The sequence below is a fragment of the Triticum dicoccoides genome, chromosome 2B, assembly GCF_002162155.2.
Source record: "Triticum dicoccoides isolate Atlit2015 ecotype Zavitan chromosome 2B, WEW_v2.0, whole genome shotgun sequence".
NCBI lineage: Eukaryota > Viridiplantae > Streptophyta > Magnoliopsida > Poales > Poaceae > Triticum > Triticum dicoccoides.
In genome coordinates, this window is record NC_041383.1 from 89,052,153 (window position 1) to 89,075,389 (window position 23,237).

The window sequence follows — 23,237 nt, forward strand, 5'->3', positions numbered from 1 at the left end:
TGGAGCACATGCGATACATATAAGCTTGACAAATGCCAGTTCATACAGAACATGGTCGTCAACAAAATAAAAATATACACTTATATATACTGTATGAGTTATTTATATAAAATACACATACACATACAAATTCGTCCACATACACTGCTACAAAAAGAACAAGAAAAAACACAATGACAGAAAAAAAATTCTTTTTCATAAATTATCTACCTTAGTCAGCACACACATACACAACATCTACCCTAGTTCTTGTCCATGCACAGGCTTTTGCCCCAGTAGAAAACAATGCTCAAATGATTGTTACTGCGTCTGCGAATGCGTCTACAATTGCGACAGGGAAGTGAGTCCGAGGTCCGCAATCAGATCACGTAGCTCAAGCGGTATGTCTTCATAATACAACATGTTCGAAGGATTGAACAGCAGCTAGAACATGTACTCCTCATTCCAATCTTCAACAACAGGCTGAAAAAAAGAAAATTAAAATAAATGCAGACCAGTGATTGAAAAAAAGGTTGTCATAAAGAACAAAAAAGTGAAAAATTTAAAATAATTAAAAAAGTAACAAGAAAAATAAGAAAACATAGATGGTGTTATGTCGGATTTCAAAATTTTCTCAACTAGACGTTGGCCGTCATACAACTTCGTCATCCTCACAACATAGATTCCGCACTCATTTGCTCCCTGCGCTGGCACGACAGGGTAAGAGGGCTTCTCTACCAATTTAACCCGGTCAGGGTGGTTCTTCTATTTATACATTTTTTCACCATAAATCGCCTTCAACACCTGAGTCATGCTCCTCATCTGGCAAAAAAAAGGAAGCACAAGGTAAAAATAACACACATCACGGATTAAAGTTGCTATTCAGACGAACAAAAAATACAAAAGTTGTTCTCAAACGTCTAGACAGTCCCTCTTTTAAGTGCATGCGAGGTCATTTCATATTACCCTTTTTTACACAGATTATGGGGGGTGTGAAAAAATGCAGTTCTGTCGCGCATATGTTGCAGTGCACTACATAAACAAATGTGATTCTATGTGTGCTAAAATTTGCATGTGTAGTTTATGAAAAAAATGCAGTAGGAGAAACACAAAAAAGCTTTACGCTTGGCAAGAAAAAATGACATACCACTTCAGTGCAATCTGCGTGGTAGTCAGTCCTGCGCCACCTTGTCGTGACATCAGGATGGCCAGTGTACTTCCTACTGTCATGGATATCAAGCGTCTGGCGATGCTGGTTCATCGTGTATAAGGAATAATGATGATCCTTGGATCGCGGCATCATAATTTGTTCACATAAAAAAACAAAAATGAAATGAAAAGTTCTTTTGAGACGTAGCACCATGACCACAGTTCCAAAAATAACTATAAAAAGAAATGCAACAAACCAGGAAAATAAATGACGGAAAACAATGAACTTACCAGTTTTGCATCCAAAAGGTTTGCGTCGTCGCTCACAAAAACCTTGAACTGCTTAACTGCATCTTCTAAAACAAACGAGTTATGCACAACTCGCAACATAGGGTTTCCCTCATTATCTCCTGCCACAAAGGTTTCCATTTGAAGAACGTACTGCACAGAAAAAAGAATAAAAAAAGGACATGAAAAAAAGAATAAACAATGCAAGCAGGCATGGACATGAAAAAGCCAGTACAATAGGAAAGAATGATAGCAAACATTTACCGTGAAAAATAAAGGTGAAAGTAGCACACGTTCACCGGATTAATAAGCTAAACCCAATTCAGGGTCTTGCTTCCAGTACTTGTGTCGAGGGTTGGGTGCGACATATGCCAAGGGATGGCTTATCATGGTGGGAGCGAGTAGAACGTCGCCGGTGCCTGGAAACGGAATGAGGCGAAGACATGCACGCCGGCGGATCTTACCCAGCTTCAGGGCTCTCTGAGGAGATAACACACGTACTTCTGCTCTGCGGGGTCTCTGCATGATCACTATGGCAAAGTGGATACAAGGTTGCTCCTAGAGCTGTTTTCTGGAGGTAGGAGAAGGCAAGGCTAGCTCCCTCCTTCCTATATGATCCGGTCTAATGCTCAAGAAGCTATCCCCCTTGCATGGGTGTCCCGGGGGGCTTATATAGGCCCGCCCCCAGGGTTACAATGGTAAACCGGCTGGGTGCGGGTCCCAGCCATCTGTCTCTCAGGCTGCCGTCTTCTCTGCCGACTGCTGGGGCCCGCCGACTGGTGGGCCCCGCCAACAGGCCTGGTACTGTAGCTGTGCTTCTAATGACGCTGGCTTGGTCATGGGGTCGTGGCAACAGTGCCGCCGCCTGGGGGTCGATCACTGTCGCCATTCCCCGTCTTGTCTGGTTAATGGCGTGCGGGGCCCGTGGGAGGGGCCGGCCGACTCCAGGGGGCCGACTCCCACGGGTCCGTCTTTGTGGCGCTCTCGCCGTCTTCTGTACCCCCGCTGACGGGCGGGTCCCACCGTCTCCGGGCTGTATAGGTAAGCCGTCGTGGGCACAGTGCGCCACCCACGGGGGCTGAGGTTAGGGCGGGCATGGCAACAGTGCTGCGCCATGATGGAGATTTCCAGCGATACGGTGCACTGTAGCCATGCCAGCCTTTCGTACGCGGGCCAGGGACGGCCATGCAGTGACCGTACCCCGCCCCGTCCATCGTGGCGAAGGCAGGGGGTGGTTGGAGTCGCGGGCTGACTCCCCATAGCCGGCTTCTCTGGAAGCCGCCAATTAGAGTCGGCTTATCTCGAAGTCCTCCTTGGGACTCGGCCGTGAGGGATAGTCGGCGGCCTTGCCGCCGACTCCCAGAAGGCGGCTCCTTATCGCAGGGTCTTGAGGGGCGCAGTCTGCCCCGATGTTTTGAAAGGTTCTGGGGCTCGGGTTAGCCTACCCGTGGCCCATTACTCCGACAGTAGTCCCCGAAGCTGGTGAGGCGCCGAGGGTGATATATTGAGGAGTCTCAACAGTTTCTTCCTTCTGGTGGAATCTGGACCTTGCTCGCCGTCTTCCTCCAGGCCGACTAGCTGGAGTCAGACTCGCAGAAAGCCGTCTTGCCTATTAGAGAGTTTGAATGTCGCGGCGGGGTCCAGGCAGGGTACTTGATAAGCTTCCGGGCAGCCGCCCATTGCGGGTCCGTCGCATGGCGCCATGTGGCGGGGTTAGTCTGCCCACCCACGTGCGCGACGGTACAGGGCTTCAGGCAGGGCCCGCCACTACCGCGCCTCGGCACGTGAATGGATCCGCTGCGGCTGGGCGGACAGTTGGGATTCCCACGTTGTAACTGAGTGCAGTTATTTCGTCTGGTAAATCGTGGGGGGCGTGGGGTCCCGTGCACAGTTAATCCCACGCCCGCCCCATCGGCTTCTCAGCCCACGAGCCTATAAGTAGGCGGGAGGAGTGGGGCAGCGGAGCACGCGCGCCCATTTCCCCTACTCCCCTTGCTTTCTTCTTGCCTCTTCCTTTTGCTACCGAACCACGCCATGCTCACAGCGATGAGCTCTTCCTCCGCCGCCGCGCCTCCCGCCGTGCGCTCCGGCGTGTGGGACGGCTCCGAGGTGGACGATGACCATATCGAGTTCCTCTGCAGGACGCGTCGCCTCCCCGGCGCGGACCTACTGCGAGCCCGCGCCGCGACGGAGAGGGAAGTGTCTCCGGTGGCGGAGGAGGGCGAGCGGGTCGTATTCCGCTCGCACCTCATGCGCGACCTGGGGCTGCCGACGAGCGGCTTCTTCCGCTCCTTCTTGGAGTTTCATGGGCTCCAGCCGCACCACCTCACCCCGAACACGGTGGTGCTGCTGGCTGCCTTCGCCACTTTGTGCGAACGCTTCCTCGGTGTTCTCCCCACCATCGAGCTGTGGGGGGAATTCTTTCAGTCCAAGCTCAGCACGCACGTCGCCGGTGTGTCGGCCCAGTGCGGCGCTTTCATCGCGATGCGGAGATCGGTGGCCGACAACCCATTTCCCACCATTCCACTGATCAAGTCAGTGAAGATGTGGTAGCGGTCATATTTTTACGTGAAGAATGTCACCCCAGACGGCGACTGGGTCAATCTGTCACCTTACGAAGCCGGCGCTCCGGCTGGGAGGTTCCCCATCTGGTCCCACCGAGTCAAGACGCTGACTCCCGCTGGAGCCGCCGCCGTTGCGCGACTCCGAGTGCTGACGCAGTCAGAGGGTCTGATTGGGGCCGCCCTGCTGGCCGCCTTCGTGACACGTCGAGTCCTCCCGCTCCAAGGACGACCTCATCTGATCTGTCAGATGAGCGGCCACCAAGACCCGAGTCGGATGTGCTCCGAGGACATGCCCCACGCGGAGGTGGTGGACACGGTGAACTACATCGCGAACTGCAGTCTTACAACGGATTGGCGGTTCGGCAAGGAGCCGTACTCGCGCGCCAACCCCCCGCCTGCTGTAAGTCATCTCTCTTTTTCTTCTGGCTTCTTTGCAGCCGAATCCGACTTCTGATATTTTTGGTTTTTTCTCGAGTCAGAACCCCCTCATCTAGCCTTCAACCGGCACCATGGGCCCGGCCCGTCAGTTCGTCTCCGACCGGGCGGAGAGCGACGTTGACGACCTTGACTTGGGGGCGGCGGTGATGGAGGCCCACGCCGAAGGAGGAGGAGGAGGAGGAGGAGGAGGAGGCTTCAGGCCCTCGGCCACCTTTGCCGACTGGCCTGATGATGATGCCGAGGGGGAAGTCATCCCGCGCCGCCAACCGAGGGTCGGCCAGCCGGGCGCGAGTTCCTCCGCCGGCTTGGATGGTCAAGGCGGCGCGAAGAGGCGTCGGGCCGGGCCGAGCTTGCTTGGTGGCCGGTCGAAGAAGTTCAAGGGGGCGGCCGCCGCGACCAAGCGGGAAGAGGTGATCATGAAGGCCAACCGCTTCCATAAGGAAGTCAAGAAGCCGCCACTGGTCTCCACGTAAGTGCCTCCGCCTTTGTCTTGTTTTCTACTGGTGAATCTTGTCCAAAATTTTTTACATGCGTTCCTCGCTTCATGGCCCCTCTTACCTTCGAGAGGGTCGCCGCCGCCTCCGTCATGGGGTCGGCAGAGACATCCGCCACAACTCGGCAAATTGACCCCGCCGCCGACCTCCGGGAGGTGACGGAGCAGAACGCGCGGGAGAAGCGCGACGAGGACGAGGCCGCCCGTATGGAGAAGGCGGAGGCCGAGAAGGCGGCGGCCTCCTCCTAGAGGAAGCTAGATGAGGCCAAAGCTGCCATTGTGGCAAGGCGGCAAGCAGATGAGGCCACGCACCGCCAATCGGCGCTGCTTGTCGTTCCGCTGAACTCCGCGCCGCCGCCCCGGAGTTCACAGGGCAGACTGAGGAAGCCGGCGGCGAGAACCCCGTCATGGAGAGGGAGAGCGGGGAGGCCTCCATGTCGGACACGGCCGTGCCGCCACCGCCGCCTCCGCCGCTGTCCGGGAGCGTGCAGGGTAAACAGCCGGCAGGCCCGCCGGTGCCGCCGACTGAGGATGAGTCCGTGGCGAGGCTGCTCCTTCAAGTCGCCTCGCCAGCGCGTCGCCGCCTTGAGAAGGCGACTTCGGCGCCACGCCCCCTAGAGACCGGCGCCGCCAGCTCGGCCATCCGAGACGCCGAGGCGACGAGTGCCGCGCCCGTTGGGTGGGTGCGAGGAGGCATCACGGGCCCGCTGAACCAGGCGCTTCTGGATGTGCAGGAGAAACTGCGAGCCGAGGGCGACGCCATCCAGGCCTGCACCAAGGCGCATCTGGCGTCGCGAGTAGCCGTCCGGGTATGCTTTCATTTTTGAATTTGTTTTTCCTTGTTCTTCTCTGTGGGGGCGCGCCAGCGCACCCACTGGGTGTAGTCCCCGAGTTTCGGGCCGGCTGCCAAGCAGGTGGCTCGGAACTCCTTCTCGCGAGCTCCAATACTTATCTTTGTATGGAAATTCTTATCACAGGAGTATCACAACCTCCGCGTCACTGCCTTCAACCGCAATGTCGAGGAGCTGGCAGGCGGACTGCCGACTTGTCGGAGAGTCGGAGTGAGTCCTCCTTCTTCTTCGCGGGGGCACGCTGGCGCACCCACGGGCTGTAGTCCCCGAGATTCGGGCCGACTGCTGAGCAGTCGGGCCGAATCTTCCCGGTGACCTTCTTTGTTCACGACTTAACGTCTTTTCCTTTTTATTCTTCAGAGGCCAATGCCACTCTTCAGCAGCAGTTGGGCGAGGCCAACACCGCCTTGCGTGCCAAGGGGGAAGAGTGCAGCAAACTCGCCGCGGAGCGTGACCTGCTGGCCGCGCAGCTGGTGGAGCAGAGGGAGCTGCTCAAGAAGGCGCAGGACGAGGCAGAGAAGAGAGAGACTGCTCTCCTGGCCGAGTTCGAAAGCGAGCGCTCCTCCTGGACCGACAAGGAGGCACAGCTGACCTCCGGCTTCCATGAGATCGAGGACATCATCGACGGTGAGTTTCTTGGTTTCCTTGAGCCGCCGACTGTGGGTCGGGCTGACTCCTGATTTTGACCTGCTTTCTTTTTATCTTGGTAGACTTCTTCCCTGGCCACTCGCAGGCGGCCACTCAAGCCATCGAGGCTGATCGCGAGGCACGAAGGGCAGATGGTGCGGAGATTGCCGCCAACGCCCCTCGGACCCTCAACGAGCAACTTCTGAGCATCGAGGCTCATCTGCGGCCTGCCCATCGGATGCTGCGCCGGCTTCAACGTGCCGGCGCCCAGGCCATTGCCGCCCTGTGGCCAGACATGCCAGTTCTGCGCACTGCCAGTCGGACTGCCGACTGGCTGGAGGTCGCAGCTGGTCGTCTTGAGGCTTGGAAGGGTTCCTCGGCCCGGGCTAGAGCGCGCCGGGCCTTGGAATTCGCCAAGGCGTGGTATCTAGGGCTGGACCTGGACCGACTGGCCGCGTTCCAGTCAGAGGCCCAGGCGGAGCTGGTAGCTGTGGATGACGCCCTCGTCGCTCGTGCTGCGGCGATCGCCGACTATGCCGATACCAGCATCTCGTCCCTGATCGGGCTGAAGACGGCAGGAAGGCGCCGACGGAGTGGTTCGGGATGAACCCGGATTACGACGAGGACTCGGCGGAGGTGATCGGTTCCAGCACCGAGGAGGAAGGCGAGGCGGAGGACGGAGGTGAAACGGAGGCGCGAGAAGGCGGAGTGGGCGACCAGCCTCAGCTCGACCGCGCCTCCTGCAACGAGCCACGCCCGACCGAGCCGGCCGCCGCCGGAGACGACCAAGCCAAGACCGTCCAGCCGGCCGCCCCGGCGCCTGACACTGCCGTCTCTTCCAACCCTCCGAACCCGTCTGCCGCTTCCTAGGATACCGTCTTGCCTTCATTTTATCTGTTCTAGTAGTCTTTGAAGAACTTGTTAATTCGAACAATTCCACCCGCGGGGTGTATTTTGAACTTCTGCTTGAAGATTCGGCCAAGGGCCTATGTAAATATTTATTCGAGTTCTATCTTTTCTTGCTCATTGCTCTTTTGGCTTTTTCCTTTGCCGTCTTCCCTTAGTCGTCGCCTTGCGAGTCAGACGGCCGCTCTGCGGACCGCCTCTGGATCAAATGCTTGGCTATTTTGGGAAGGCAAGTACTTGGCCATTTTTTAGAGTCTTTTAACAAGTTGGATAGAAAGAGGCAAGCCGACCGCTCAAGAGTCGGCTTTGCTAAGAGAGGCGGGAAGCCGGCTTAGGCTATGCTTATGCTTTGAGTCCTTAGCCATTTTTCATGTGAGCGCCCATTCTTCCTTACTCCTGCCCACCAAACAGTCGCTCTGCGAGCTGCGGCTTCTGACAGGAGACGGCTTAGGCACCACACACTACTTGTCCGACTGCAGGAAGCATTTCATAGAGCGAGGCGGCGAGTCCCCGGGCCGACTAGTCGAGCCCGGTGCCGAGCGGTATAACAAAGAGTAATATACTCGAAGGCATAATTCTTATCATACAGATAACAAAAAAGGGCAGTCCCCGAGCTCGTCTCGGGGGGCCCGAAGTCTTGGTACTTTAATACAAAGGGTAGCGTGATACATACTGCATCAACTGTAAAATCTTCAAAGAAGATTTGCCATGGGCGCTCCGTCTCTTTGCCGGAGTCGTCCCTCTTGCGTGCTCGGGGCTTCTGAGCATCGATCAGGTAGTAGGAGTCGTTGCCCAGCACCTTGCTGATAATGAAGGGGCCTTCCCAAGGCGCTGACGGCTTGTGCTGGCCGGCCGTTCGCTAGATCAGCAGGAGCACAAGCTCGCCTTCTTGGAAAGATCTCGGCCTGACCTTCCTGTTGTAGTATCGGCGCAGGCTCTGCTGGTAGATGCTGGACCGGCTGAGTGCCAACAGCTGGCCCTCTTCCAGAAGATCGACGCCATCTTGTCGCGCTTCTTCCGCCTCCTCCTCGGTGTACATGGTGACTCGCGGGGAGTCGAATTCTATGTCCGTTGGGATGACGGCTTCAGCACCGTAGACGAGGAAGAAAGGTGTGAAGCCGGTTGACTTGTTTGGAGTCATGCGCAGACTCCAGAGGACGGCTGGCAACTCATCAAGCCAACAGCCGGCCGGACGCTCCAGTGGTTTGACCAGTCGAGGCTTGATGCCAGACAGGATGAGGCCATTTGCTCGCTCTACCTGGCCGTTTGACTGCAGATGAGCAACGGACGCTAAGTCCAGTCGGATGCCCTGTGTCGCGCAGAAACGGGCCAAGGCACCTTTGGCAAAATTTGTGCCATTGTCGGTGATGTTGCTGTGCGGTATGTCGTACCAGGTCGTGATGTCGGCAATGAAAGTCACTACAGTCGGACCATTCAACTTCTTGATGGGCTTTACTTCTATCCACTTGGTGAACTTGTCCACCGCGACAAGTAAGTGAGTTAAGCCGCCTCGTGCTGTTTTGAATGGTCCCACCATGTCCAGGCCCCAAACCGCAAAGGGCCAGGCAATGGGGATAGTCTTGAGTGCGGAAGCCGGCTGATGTGGCTTGGAGCGGAACATCTGGCACCCTTTGCACTTTTGGACTAATTCTTTGGCCTCTTCTAGGGCAGTTAGCCAGAAGAAACCGTGCCGGAAGGCTTTGGCGACGAGTGCTCTTGAAGCCGCATGGTGGCCGCACTCGCCTTCATGGATGTCTCTGAGAATTGCTTAGCCTTGCTCTGGCTCAACGCAACGCTGGTAGACACGAGTGACGCTGCGCCTGACCAACTCTCTGTTGACTATGGTGTAGGCTGCCGCTCGGCGTTGTACTTGCCGGGCCAAGATTTCATCAATTGGCAGCTCTTTGCTCACTAGGAACTTGAGGATGGGCTGGGCCCATGAGGGTGCTGCTATTTCTTCAACTGCCAGTACTGCGACTTGGACGAGGGCGACTGGGCTGAGAGGCGGTGGGCTGGAGTCCGCGGCCACTTGCTGGATTGATGAAGTCCCCGGGCCGACGGGTGCAGTCCCCGGGCCGAGTTCTGGAGTCTTCGGTTTGGTCACCGCAGTCCTGGGGCCGGGTTCTGAAGTCCCCGGGCCGGCTTCGACTGCGGCGTTCTTGGAGTCAGATCCGACTTCTTCGGGTGGAGCCGGCACAAAGATGGAGTCTGATTCTGGTGAAGGCTTGACAGACGGCTTGAGGAGGCGCCGAAGGGCGACGCTAGATGGTATTGCTTGGCGGGTGGAGCCGATTCGTGGCAGGGCGTCTGCTTGGTTGTTGTCATTTCTTGGCACGTGAAGGAACTCGCACCCCTCAAAATATCCTCTGAGTTGCTGTACAAGGAAGCGGTAGCTCGCCATGTTTGCATCCTTGGCGTCCCAATCGCCAGATGACTGCTGTACCACCAAGTCGGAGTCGCCATAACACAGGATCCGACGAATGCCAAGCTCTTTGGCAAGCCGGAGCCCGTGAATGAGCGCCTCGTATTCAGCAACATTGTTGCAGACGCCGAAATGGATCTGCAACGCATATCTGAGCTTGTCGCCCTTGGGGGAAGTGAGGACAACGCCGGCTCCCAAGCCGGTGTGCATCTTGGAGCCGTCGAACTGCATCCGCCAATGGGTGGAATCGGGCGTTGGCGGCAGGTACTGGGTCTTGGCCCAGTCGACGAGGAAGTCAGCCAGTGCTTGCGACTTGATGGCAGTGCGGGGCTGGTAGTAGATGGTGCAGGGAGCCAGCTCAATGGCCCATTTGGCCACTCGGCCAGAAGCATCTCGGCTTCCCATGATCTCGGCTAGTGGGGCTGTGCAAATCACAGTGATTGGATGCTCCTGAAAGTAAGGCTTCAGCTTCTTGGCGACAAATTGCACGCCGTAGCACATCTTCTGGTAGTGGGGGTAGTTCTGTTTGGAGGCTGGCAGTACTTCGCTCAGGTAATATACCGGTCTCTGGACAGGTAGCTCCTTGCCTTCCTCCTTGTGCTCAACTAAAATAACTGTGCTGACTACCCGGTTGGTGGCGGCAATGTATAGGAGCATGGGCTCTTTAGGAGTCGGAGCCGCCAGCACGGGGGGAGTAGTCAACATCTTCTTTAACCGGAGAAAAGCTTCGTCCGCCTTGGGTTCCACTCAAAAAAGGTCATCTTCTTCATGAGCTGGTATAAAGGGAGAGCCTTCTCGCCCAGCCGACTGATGAATCGGCTGATGGACGCCAAGCAGCCGGTGAACTTTTGCACATCTAGCAGTCGGCTGGGTACCTCCATCCTCTCGATGGCCTTGATTTTCACGGGGTTGCACTCTATGCCGCATTCAGAGACCAGGAAGCCAAGGAGTTGGCCAGCTGGTACTCCGAAGACGCACTTCTCAGGTTTGAGCTTGATCTGGAATCGGCGCAGGTTCTCAAAGGTTTCCTTGAGGTCTTCCAGCAGTGTTCCATGCTTCTCCGTCTTCACCACTACGTCGTCCACGTAGACGTGGGCGTTCCTGCCGAGTTGCTTGAGGAGGCACTTCTGCATGCAACACTGAAAGGTGGCACCGGCATTCCTCAAGCCAAACATCATGGTCAGGTAGCAGAAGGCTCCAAACGGCGTGATGAAGGCGGTTTTCAGTCTGTCAGCCGGGTTCAGCTTGATCTGGTGATATCCTGAATATGCATCTAAGAAGCTCAACAGCTCGCATCCGGCTGTGGAGTCTATCACCTAATCAATTCTTGGCAGAGCGAATGGGTCCTTGGGGCAAGCTTTGTTGAGGCTTGTGTAGTCAATACACATCTGCCATTTCCTGTTCTTCTTCAGCACCAGGACCGGGTTTGCTAACCACTCTGGGAAAAATACTTCCATAATGAAGCTGGCCGCCAGGAGCCGGGCTATCTCTTCTCCAACAACTCTTCTCTTCTCTTCTGACAGGCGGCGCAAGGACTGCCTGACGGGCTTTACATCAGATCGGACATGTAACTTGTGCTCGGCGAATTCTGTCGGTACACCTGGCATGTCTTTAGGGGACCATGTGAAGATGTCTCGATTCTCACGGAGGAAATCGACGAGCTCGCCTTCCTATTTGCAGTCTAGGTTTGCACCTATGACAGCGTACCTCTCTGGGTGCTCTGGGTCCAAGAGTATCTTCTTCGTTTCTTTGGCCGGCTTGAATGAACCTTCAACTTCGGACTCCTTGGGGTCAGACGACATCTCGGGCTGCTTGCCGGCCATTGCTACAACCCGGTCAAAAAGCCGCTTCTCAGCCGCGATCACCAAAGACTCGGCCAGCCGACTGCTTTCGGCCGCGCAAGCGGACGACTTTCTGTAGTCGATGGCTATGGTTAGAATCCCCTTGGAACTTGGCATCTTCATCTTGAGGTAGGCGTAGTGGGGGACGGCCATGAACTTGGCCAAAGCAGGTCGGCCAAGCAACGCATGGTACGGGCTTTCGAGGTCCACCACTTCAAACCAAACTGGCTCTCGGCGGAAGTGATCTTTGTCCCCAAAGAGGACGTCTATCAGGATCTTGCCGATTGGTGAGCAGGAAAGGCCAGGAACAATGCCGTGAAACACAGTCCGGCTGCTCTGAAGCTGTCTTTGCTTGATTCCTAACTTCTCCATGGTATCCTTGTACAAGATGTTGATGCTGCTGCCTCCGTCTATCAGCACTCGCGAGAAGCGAGCGGCCTGCCTATCCGTGGTAAAGGTGGCACCTAAGACCAGGGCGTAGGAGCCTAGACTCGGCATCACCTCTGGGTGATCAGCTCTGCTCCAACTGATAGGCTTCTTGGACCAGTGCATGAACTCCGGAGTACTTGATGCTACTGCATTCACCTCTTGCTGCTGCAGCCGCCTGCTGCGTCGATCGTCAGCCACACTGGTGAACACCATGTAGGCTCCGTGCTCTTCTGGGTACTCGTACTGTATTGCGCCGACTGGCCTGGCTACCGGCTGCTGGGGCGGTGGGGGAGGCGGCGGCCCAGCAGGCGGAGGAGGCAGGAGGCCGTCTCCCTTGGCGATTCTGGTGAGCCAATGGCATTTCCGGGTGGTGTGATTCGACGGATTTGCGCCGCTATGGAACTTGCAGGGGCCATCTATAGTCTGTTCGTAAGAGAAGGCCGGCAACCAGTTGGACTTGCCGCCTTTCTGTCGCTTGGTCGGAGGCTGTTCCTCCGGCTGTTGGTCTTCGACTGCCGCTACCTGCCAGCTGCTGGAAGCCGGCGGTGGGGCTTTGCACTTTTGATCGCTCTGCTATTGTCGCCGACTAGCGTCCCCAGCCAGAGTTCTGGGAGCCTGAGGGGCAACTTTGCCAGTCGCGCTAACTTGAATTTCCGCCTTCATGGAGGAGTCGGCCGTGGCGTATTTGTGCACTATGATCAGCAGCTCGTCGAGGGTTTCTGTCTTGTCGCAGAGGAGCTTGTGCTTGAGGAGGGTGCCCTCTCTACACCCGGCGGTGAAATACTCGATGGCCTGCACCTCGTGCATGCCCTCGCAGGAGTTCCAAAGCTCGGCCCAGCGCGTGAAGTAGTCGGGAGTCGACTCGTTGGGGCCTCGCACGCACAAGGAGAGTTGACGAGGCTTGGGAGGATGCTTGTATGTGCTCGTGAAGTTGCGGACGAAGGCTTCGGTGAAGTCGACCCAGCTATTGATGCTGCGGGGCTTCAGGCTGTTCAACCATGTCCGGGCCGTGCCCTAGAGCATGAGTGGAACATACTTCACGGCAACACGCTTGTTGCCGTTTGCTATGTTGACGGCCATGGAGTAGTCAACCAGCCAGTCTTCTGGCTTCACGGAGCCGGTGTACTTGGGCGTGTCTCGGAGGAGCGTGAACCCTTTGGGAAAGGGCTCGTCTCCGATGCGAGGTCCGAAATAGGGCGGACCCAACTCGTCCTCTTTTTCTAGTGCGAGGGATCGGTGGAGTCGGTCGATCCGGTGGCGGGCGTCGTTTTCTCCGACTCCCTCCCGACGGCCAAGGCGGTCGCCGAGAGTCGGATGCTCAATGGGTGGCGGGGAGACTCGCCTTTCTTTGCGAGGAGGAGGGGGCAGATAGTCGTCCCGCCCTTCCACTTCTTTGGGGCGGCCGTCTTGGTCGCGCTCGATGGTGATGTGAGTCCGACTGTGGCTGACAGCCGAATCCTTGTCTTTCCTTCCGCGGACACCGTCGGTTGGTCTTCGAGACGTCGTGCCTTGATTTCGGCAGGGAGGTAGGTCGTCGTTTTGTCGTTGCGGCGCCTCTGTGCGGCAGCCGGCTTCATTCTGCGTGGCAGCCGCGTCGAGGAGCTGCTGGACTCGCTCCGTCATCAAGCGGCGCTCTTCACCCTCGAAGTTATCTAGCTTGTCCGTCGCCGCCTGGGCGGCATGGATGTTCTCCGTAGGCATGGCGTATACGGGGCAATTAGCCCCGAACAGGTTGGCGATGGCCACGCCGCGCTGCTAGACCGCGCCTAGGCGGCTAGGCCCAGTTGGGGCCGGCGAGCCGCCCACAGCGTGATCCATCTCACGTTGGTAGGCTTGTGACAAGCGTCTCATGCTTGCCAGCTTCTTCACGCCTTCGATGAGCTGGAGGCGGCGCGCCTCCAGCGTCTCGGCGTCCGCGTCTCCCGGAATGGGCGCGGTCAGGTCTCGCAGAGCCACGTCAAGTGGATCATGAGCTCCTTCACCGGAACGCTCACCGTGATCGAGGATGAGAACCTCCGTGACGGTGCTTCCGCCACTCTCCGCGCGAGGGAGCGGCTCGTCGTAGACTACCATGTTGGTGGGGAATGCGTCGAGCGACGCGGTGTCGGAGTCGACCAGCATTGGGTCGGTGGAGCCTATGGATTCTAGGTCCACGGCAGGCTCACCCGCGACGTGGAGTTGGTCGAGGAGACCCGCGAGGAGGCTCTCGGGGCTGCCCGTGCCTGCATCGGATGCAGGCTCGTCGGAGAGGCGCACCTCACCGACAAGCTCGGTGAGGCAACTGGCCGCGCAGGCGATCTCAGCGCCGTGCAGCGCGTCGGCACAGACTCCGTCTAGCGTGCCGGGCTGGCTGCACTTGCCAGGGAGGAAAAGGGTTCCCGTCCAGAGCAGGTCTCCGGACAACGGTGCACCTCGCCCCACGGTGGGCGTCAAATGTCGGGGGTTGGGTGCGACATATGCCAAGGGATGTCTTATCATGGTGGGAGCGAGTAGAACGTCGCCGGTGCCTGGAAAAGGAATGAGGCGAAGACATGCACGCCGGCGGATCTTACCCAGCTTCAGGGCTCTCCGAGGAGATAACACCCCTACCGCTGCTCTGCGGGGTCTCCGCATGATCACTATGGGAAAGTGGATACAAGGTTGCTCCTAGAGCTGTTTTCTGGAGGTAGGAGAAGGCAAGGCTAGCTCCCTCCTTCCTATATGATCGGGTCTAATGCTCAAGAAGCTATCCCCCTTGCATGGGTGCCCCGGGGGGCTTATATAGGCCCGCCCCCCAGGGATACAATGGTAAACCGGCTGGGTGCGGGTCCCAGCCGTCTGTCTCTCAGGCCGCCGTCTTCTCTGCCGATTGCTGGGGCCCGCCGACAGGCTTGGTACTGTAGTTGTGCTTCTAATGACGCTGGCTTGGTCATGGGGTCGTGGCAACAGTGCCGCCGCCTGGCGGTCGATCACTGTCGCCATTCCCCGTCTTGTCTGGTTAATGGCGTGTGGGGCCCGTGGGAGGGGCCGGACGACTCCAGGGGGGCGACTCCCACGGGTCCGTCTTTGTGGCGCTCTCGCCGTCTTCTGTACCCCCGCTGACGGGCGGGTCCCGCCGTCTCCGTGCCGTACAGGTAAGCCGTCGTGGGCACAGTGCGCCGCCCACGGGGGCTGAGGTTAGGGCGGGCATGGCAACAGTGCCGCGCCACGATGGAGATCTCCAGTGATACGGCGCACTGTAACCATGCCAGACCTTCGTAAGCGGGGCAGGGACGGCCATGCAGTGACCGTACCCCGCCCCGTCCATCGTGGCGAAGGCAGGGGGTGGTTGGAGTTGCGGGCCGACTCCCCATAGCCGGCTTCTCTGGAAGCCGCCAATAGGAGTCGGCTTATCTCGAAGTCGTCCTTGGGACTCGGCCGTGAGGGATAGTCGGCGGCCTTGCCGCCGACTCCCAGAAGGCGGCTCCTTATCGTAGAGTCTTGAGGGGCGCAGTCTGCCCCGATGTTTTGAAAGGTTCTGGGGCTCGGGTTAGCCTACCCGTGGCCCATTACTCCGACAACTTGATGACAAAATCCATGAGATATGAATCCATTAAAGCTCCTTTTCGAAATGTATCATAGATATAGTCGACATTATAAGTATCGACATCACCAAAAGGACTACTCACCATAAAGAACGTGTTCCTGCAGTAAACATACACAGATGGGATCAATAAAATTAAAATTAAAATCAAAACACACAAAAAGGATGAGGGGCACACACATAAATCTTACTCGTGGTATTTGGTTACAAAATCTTTGCTGAGAACAAGATCCTTTATTTTAATCGGCTCATCAATATATTTGAACTTCGGAGGATTCAATTTCTCTATAGAGCATCTCAACTTAAAATCCCTCTCACCTGCCCTCTTGTTCGAAAATACTTCAACCTCATCCACAGGAGGACGATTAATTGCTGCACTCCTAGTCCTAGTGACACATGGACACGGCGTAACAAAAGCATCATCATCAACATCATATACATCATGTGGAGAGCTAGGTCGAGAGACACTTCCACCATCAGGTCCAGACGTTCAAACCATCTCTAGCCGAAGAACCAGAATTATTTGGAGAGATTTCATTGACACAATCCTCCATAACCACCTCAGAACCCTGGGACTCAAACAGTGACGTACAACCTTCATGAAGCCCCCCATCAAAACCTAAAAACGTGTAGAAAAAACATGGAAGCACTCAGCACAAAATACAACAATTAAAAAACATATATACATAAAAATAGAATGTAGTCCACTTGTATACAGCAATGCAGCTCACTTGTCTATAGCATTGCAGGCCATTTCTCTACATCAATGCAGTCCAATTGTATACAACAATACAGCCCACTTGCCTATAGCATTGCAGCACACTAGTCTACATTCAATGTAGCACACTTGTCTACAGCAATGCATCCCACACTTCTCTACAACAATACAGCCCACATACAAAGAACCATGCAGCCCACATATAAAGAACAATACAGCCCACATATAAAGAAAAATGCAGCTCACTTTACCATAAGAAGCGGAACCAAGCAGTAGACAAAAAATAAATAAAGGGAGGATAAATAAGTTCACTAAAACAACCTTTATCTGCAAAAATAGAAGTGATGTTAAATCAAGGCAACACTTTCTCGATGTGAGCCAGCTATAGAGCATGGCCTTTGTGATGTAGCCAATGTGCTCCACCCCAAACTTAGCAACTCGAACACCATCCCAGTTCTACATGAATTGAAACATATAGAATCCACAATCATGCCTGCAATAAAACAATAAAAAACATCAGTTTCAAAAAATGAAGTCAAAAAAACTTGAGCAGTATGCTGGAGAAGGGCTGTACAGAACACACCCATTTGGCTGCATTGGGACAATGACATGTTTCAACACAAATCCATCAAGTGTTGGAGGATTTAGCGGCTCTTCAGAACTTGAGCTTCCTTCTTTCCATGCATGCTTGATATTTTAACCATCCTCCTAGAAACCCTGACTGCATCAGGGCTGCTATGTTTGTTGAGCGAGTCAAGAAATTCAAACCGCCTTTCTTTCACATTTAATGCAACTACACAATAATGACCAACAACATCCCTCGTATCTGGCGGATCAAAACTTGCAAAAAGGACCTGTTGGAAGCATGAATAAATAAATAAAATTATTATAAGAAGAAAAAATAGAACACTATAAAAACAAACACACAAAATATAGTTTTCGACACATAAAAACGTTTCTCACCATATCCTTTTTATCAACACGCTCCTCAGCTTTTGAGGAGAACATCATTTTAACACTCCTGCCTACAGTACCACCATTCCAAATATTTGTCTGTCAAAACAAAAACAAAAATCAAATAATGCTCAAGCAAACAGGTCGTCATACGAAATCAGAAAAGAAAATCAAAAAATAAAAAAAAAATCTGCATTATTACACAAATATGGTACGGGGCAACCATTGTCGGAGATCCCTTAAACTTATCTACCAGCAAAGAAACCCCAAGATCTACAAGCCTTGTAGTGAGCATCCCTTTATCCCAAAAGGATTGACCAACTTCGCCAATGCTAATATCACCCATCTCAGTTTTTAAAGCAATCATGTCCCTGAATTTTTCATGAAAAACTGAAACATAAGATACAAAAAAATAACAATAAAGAAAAAGGGGTAAATACCAAAATTAGAAAATACATATGAACAAAACAATTTCTAAAAAACCATACTTCTTCTTCTTGTCCTTCCGAGTCCTCGTAACAGCAACGTACAACTCATTGTATCTTTTCAGAAGAGCTGGATCAATGCTCGACGGTGTCACAACAGGAAGTTTGACATCTGTAATAAAAAAGAATGAAGTTTAAATATTAAGATAAGGAAATTCTGCTAGCTATTTTGAAAATCATAGACAAAAGATCAAGTTTCACTTATCATTAAACATCTAATATAGATACCATAGTAATTAAACAAAATTAATGAGAAAAACTTCAACTGCACTGTTCAAAAGAAAACTCTTGCCTTCAGTGTCAGAGTCTTCAGGCAGTTGTTCTTCAGAGCTGAGCAAAATATTTTCTTGGATAGGTTGCGACGAATCCACCAGAACCTCACTAGACTGCCCTTCTGCAGCAACATCAGCATTCTCTGGATTTACAACAGTCTGGTCAACGGCAACGTCCTTAGATACTTCAGCTACATGAGGCTCCACTCTTGATACTTCCGGAACATCGTTGGACACCAGACAAATAGGGGAAGCAACAATACTAACAACAGGGCCGACATTCTCCAGTGGCTTTTCAATGCCAACATTAGAATCTTCATGCCTACTAGTGGGAACAGCATCATGGGATCCTTGAGCTACAGAAGGATCTGCATAGTCAACGGCAACCGATGCAGAAGCATCAACACTGCCATCGCCATCATCAGCACAACTGCCATGATTCAGATCAACGTGAACTTCCACGTTTTCTTCTCCAAACTGTGGAAATTTTAAAAAACACACAGTAACACAAAAATGAGTGTGGGGATAATTAACACACAACACACTTATGTCAAAGACTGCTAACAACATACACAGAACAACTACAGTCCACATATGCAAAACAACTGCAACACACGTGTGTCAAAACAACTACAACTGCAACCCACATATACATAAAAAAACAACTGCAGTTCACTTTGTCAAATGCTGCAGTTCAGTTATGTTAAATACTGAAGCTCACGTATGTAAAACAATATGGACCGCGCATGCGAAAAGAACTGCAGTTCATTTCTTTCAAACAATGAAGCTCGCACATGTAAAACTATTGCAGCTAACATATGTAAATGAAAATGCATATGAGTGAACATAACAACGTACATCAAGTTTATAACAAACAACAAAAAATTAGATTACAACCCACTAACATAACAAGTAATACAACTATACCTTATCAGCTACAACATCCATAGGGGACGATGCATCAGCCAAGACCTCATCCTTTCCAGAGCCATCGTAGGTCTCTTTGTGCACATCACAAGCAGCAACACTAGTCTGCGGGCATAGAACAAACCAAAAGCGAGAAATAAGATGGTACCGACCAAAAAAGAAAAAACTTCAACTATGCACAAGCAGTACACACTTTACAACAGTGAAGTACACAAAAAACAATAAAAATGGGAAGAAAACAAATGCAAGTTCAAGAAAAGGGACGCATGGCAAAACAGACATGGCAGAAGTACTTGTACCTGACCAACTCCTTCGTCCCTAGTTTCATCGACACCAGAAGATTCCACTCCAGCCTATAACAAAAACACAAAAATAGTGAGGAGCAGTCAACATAATACACAAAAAAGAGGTTCAAAGCCACAAAAAACCTATAACATACATTGTCAGCGCCAACGCCGGCGTCCTGACGGGTCATTTCGTCCAAAATATGCCCAACATCCTTCTCATACCGACCGCATTTTTCTTCCTGTGAATGTCTCAATTGAGCATACGAAGACCGAACATTCGTCACTGCAATCTTCAGGCTTTCAATCACGCCACAATCAAAATTGTGAGCAGCAACAATATCTTCATCTCGTGGGCCATGGCCAATAGGGAAAAATCCAGCAACTATCCTCAACCTATCACCAAAGGTTGGCAAATCTTCAGTCAACTTCAAAACCTTCAGAAGGAGCTCATCAATCTCCTCGTGTTTTTTGCCGCCAACAAATGTCTGTTTATAAGAGCTTCTATTATGAAACATATGTCGAGCCATGAAACCACGAGTATGCGGCACCTCATCATCATAGGCAGGAGGCTGGCTACAGATAGGCTCATAAAACCTAGCATGAGTGCTAGGCCCCGCATCAGAGCTGTCGTGTACAACTGCAATAGGACGGTTGTACACAATATCACCTGACGCCTTCCACTTCAAAAAAAGACAATAGGCAAAGAAAAGTACACATGTGAGTACTAGAAAAGTTCACATTTATAATGGCTGCACATTTTTTTAAACCTGATATTAAAAATCAGATGCACTAACCGGCAGCTTCCCAAATTTGTAACTCTCCAAGTAAATCTTTCCCTTCACAAGCACATCCTCATTATACAACTTCACTGGGTCCTTGGTCGTCAGGTATGACGCGCGTGGCGTCAACGTGTGCATGACTGAAAATTTGCGAATCTTCAAGCAGTCAAGATACATAATCAGGGGGACAATGGCACAACCCTCTGCACAATTCTGCTTGCTGCTTTCTGTTTTCCACCTCACCATAGCTGCCTGCAACTCATCAACAACAAGCTGGCAAAAGTCCACCTGAGCCATAGCCACATCATCCATGTTCTCTACCATTGCAGCAACTCTACCCAAACGAACTGCAGGCCCGGGGCATAGCAAATTCTGGTAAAGTATCAGGAAGAACACCTTCACAGCAAGGTCAACAGTCACATAATCATCTTCCTCCACCAACACCTTCAACTTCTCAAGCAAGTCCTTGACACCTATACTCTTTGAACGGTCAAAGCCAAGCTCATCCTTGAGGGAAGTCAATGATTTATCATGACTGCTGGAAGCAGGCATGGGTGCAGTGTGACTTCCCATAGGTAAATCAAAAATGTGATGAACTGCATCACGATTGATTTGAAGAACCCTGTCATTCCCAAAGTCCATTACCATGGTGGCAGGGTCAATCAGTCCCATCAGATAGCACATAAGAATGCGCGACACATTTTCCTTTACTGTCAGATCAAAGACAACACCAAATCCAGCATCCCTAACACGACTACAATGTGCCTCTTTCAACAAAGAAGCAACCTTGCAAACAGTGGGAAGCGACAACCGTACGGTCTTGTTAAATCGAGAATCATCTCTCTCAGCATCATCTTCATTTGCATTGCTCTTACTAGACTTCTTCCTCTGTGTAAAGGGAAATGCAGTCCACATTAGAAGACTAGCCATAAAAAAGAGACATAGAAAACACAGAAAGAATAACAATGAAGGAAACAAATGCAATGCACTTCAACAAACCTTTGGAGCAGCATCCACCTCCTCGCTAGAGTCACCACCAACATCTTCATCGACATCATCACGGGCACGCATGGGTAGACTCTTAGATGAACCACAGTCTTTGCGTCTACAAAGGTGAACTCCCTTCACATAATCAGCAAGCACAAAGTCGTCATCATCAGAGTTGGGACCTTCAGTGACATGTAGTCACTTGTGCTGAGGATCATCATTCCCACCAGCTTCAGCAGTTCTCTTGCCAAGATTCTTCTTCATTCCAGCAACACGTGGACTCCGCCGAGGTGTACCACCTTCCTTAGCAACAGTACTCAGCCTCTTCTTCTGCAAAGAAGGCTGCTTCACCTTGTCAAATTTGCCACCCTTGGCACCATCTGAATCTCTCATCTGCTTCTCCTTCTCCGCAAACTCTTTTGACTCAATTTCAAACCTCAACTTCTTCTTGCTTTGCTACAACTCATATTGACAAAGCTGTTCCGAGACCATCCAATCCTGCGTAACTTCCTCTTTACCATCAACATACTGCGATTGTGTTTCAGACAAGACGGGACGTCTCTGATCAAAGCTCACACCAACATTACCCTCTGCAAAATAATGGTCAATCAATTGAGTAACCTCCTCAAACCTAGGCGCCCTAGCATGGAAAACAGACACTGCGTCAAAATGAAGTTTGACTATGCTCGTTAAAAAGTGCACAAAAAGAACAAATGCAGTACAATTAGACATATAAATGCAGGGCTCCAACCATAAGCTCAAAATAAAAAATAATGCATTGTACAAAAACTTGAATAAAACAACAATGCAATTCACACATACATACAGTGGACTTCACATATACAAATAAATGCAATGATGCATACACTAACTTCACGGTTGTTCCCAACAAAATGTCAGACTAGATAAAACAAGGCAACACCAATTTGTATAACATCAAGCAACCAGCATACACAAAAAATAAACAAATCAATCACATACTAGAAGGAGGGGCCACACTTATGGGAGAAGATTCAACCGGCGAATTCACTTGATGTCCTCCCTCGACACCATGACCCTTACCACCAGGACAACGAGAGTCACTTGGTGTATCATTATGAGCACTGCAATCACCTACTGGATTCAAAAAGAACCAGAAAACAAAATGACAAAACATCACATGACAAAATAATGCAAACGAACGCTGACAACTAACAAAGCATAAACTAATATGCAGGATGAATTAGGAAACTAGATAAACATCAAACAAAATAAACAAAGTCTAAAATAAGCACTCCACATACCCTGAACTCCTCCTCCCACTCTGCTCGGTGAAGACATGGTGTTTGCCTGCAGCACAAGGATGAAGTGACAAACATAAGCAACAAAATCGGCAAAAATCTCACAAAACCCTAGATCCACATTGCTACACACGACTATCGACTTCAAAACGAGATAAAATCGACTGGCTACGGAAAAATTACACAAGCAAAAAGAGCAACAACAACTACGAGAATCACAAAACAAGACGAGGGGACGATCAAGACCGAGGCCAAGCAGAACATACCACAAAAAAGGGTGCAGCGACAGCGGCGGGAAGGGGGGAGGGGGGCGGCGACGGGAACAGACAGGAAAGGGCTGCGGGAGCACAGCGGCAAGGGCTCGCAGAGCGGATGGCCACGCAGAATGCAGGAATAAGGACCTCTTGAGGGCGGCGCTTCCTCGGGGCGACGACGGTTGCTGCGGGCGACGGCGGTTTTGCTTGAGGGAGAGATGCCTCGGGAGAAACTGCAAGAAAGGAGAGGGGATTGTTCTCGGTCTCTCTCCCTATCAGTAGAGCGGTGGAATAGCTTGGAAGGGATATATAGGAGGTCCGCGTGTCGCAAAAGGGTCACAAAAAACGGGTCGGGCCAAAAACGGCCCGGATAAAATAAGCCAGACTACATCAAAACGCACATATTACTCAAAAAATATATCAAAACACACATGATGCAGTTCTCTGTGAAGAATTATGAAGTTCAGACGATAAAACAAAATAAAATACATATAGTTCGTAAAAAAAGTTAAAATCAAAAACAACACGCATGTTAAGAAAATGTATCCAAAAAAAAGTCTACCTTCAAATAAGTGCCACACAAAAAAAAGTAGGCCCCCCTCTTCCCCTACACCACCCGTACAGTGCAGTAAGCACAGGCAAAAAACAAATGCAGTACACATCACTAGAAAAATGCAGTGCATTTCGTTACGCGATGCAGTACGCTATAGCAATCCAGTTCCGCATTACGTAGATGAATATACAC